Source organism: Calidris pugnax, unplaced genomic scaffold (genome assembly GCF_001431845.1).
Source record: "Calidris pugnax isolate Ruff unplaced genomic scaffold, ASM143184v1 scaffold2814, whole genome shotgun sequence".
NCBI lineage: Eukaryota > Metazoa > Chordata > Aves > Charadriiformes > Scolopacidae > Calidris > Calidris pugnax.
Window position 1 is genome coordinate 4,978 of NW_015092803.1, and position 709 is coordinate 5,686.

Consider the following 709-nt stretch of genomic DNA (forward strand, 5'->3'; position numbering starts at 1 on the left):
ATGGGGGGTCAATGGGGGGTGAGGGACGTCATGGGGGGTCACGGGGGGTCATGGGGGTCAGCGGTGTCCAATGGGGGTCAACGGGGGTCAATGGGGGTTAATGGTGGCCAACGGTGGCCAACGGGGGTCAATGGGGGTCACTGGAGGTCAACGATGGCCAATGGTGGTCAACGGTGGCCACTGGGACTCAATGGGGCCCATAGGGGTCAATGGGGGTCAACAGGGGTCAACGGGGGTCAATGGTGGTCGATGATGGTTAATGGAGGTTCATGGGGGTCAACGGTGGCCAATGGTGGTCCGTGATGCTCCGTGGCGGCCAACGGTGGCCAATGGGGGTCAATGGTGCTCAACAGTGGCCAACGTTGGCCAACGGTGGCCAATGGTGGTCCATGGTGGCCAATGGTGGCCAATGGTGGCCAACGGTGCTCCATGGTGGCCAACGGTGGCCAATGGTGGCCAATGGTGCTCTATGGGGGTCAACGATAGTCAACGGTGGCCAATGGTGGTCTGTGATGCTCCATGGTGGCCAACAGTGACCAATGGTGGTCAATGGTGGCCAAGGCTGGTCCATGGTGGCCAATGGTGCTCAACGGTGGCCAATGGTGGCCAATGGTGGTCCGTGATGCTCCATGGTGGCCAACGGTGCTCAACGGTGGCCAATGTTGGCCAACGGTGGCCAACGGTGGTCAATGGTGGCCAACGGTGCTCA